Source organism: Buceros rhinoceros, unplaced genomic scaffold, assembly GCF_000710305.1.
Source record: "Buceros rhinoceros silvestris isolate BGI_N320 unplaced genomic scaffold, ASM71030v1 scaffold26384, whole genome shotgun sequence".
Classification (NCBI taxonomy): Eukaryota; Metazoa; Chordata; class Aves; order Bucerotiformes; family Bucerotidae; genus Buceros; species Buceros rhinoceros.
Window position 1 is genome coordinate 4,096 of NW_010406889.1, and position 242 is coordinate 4,337.

The window sequence follows — 242 nt, forward strand, 5'->3', positions numbered from 1 at the left end:
AGGGCGGGCACGTCCCAGAAAATGATGAGCGTTACTAATTATTCTACCTCCTGGGTGCTCCCCCGGGCTGTGCAGGGGCTGCTCCCCCCAAGCACACAGTGGGGCAGAAGCCCCTCTGCCCGCCGGAGGAGGTGGGCTCCGCTCTCGCTCTTGTCGGTCTCCCCATCCTGCCTGCTCCGGCCCCGGCTGCGGGCTGGCAAGGGCGAAACGGCGGGAGCCGGGGCGCCGACACAGGGCACCGA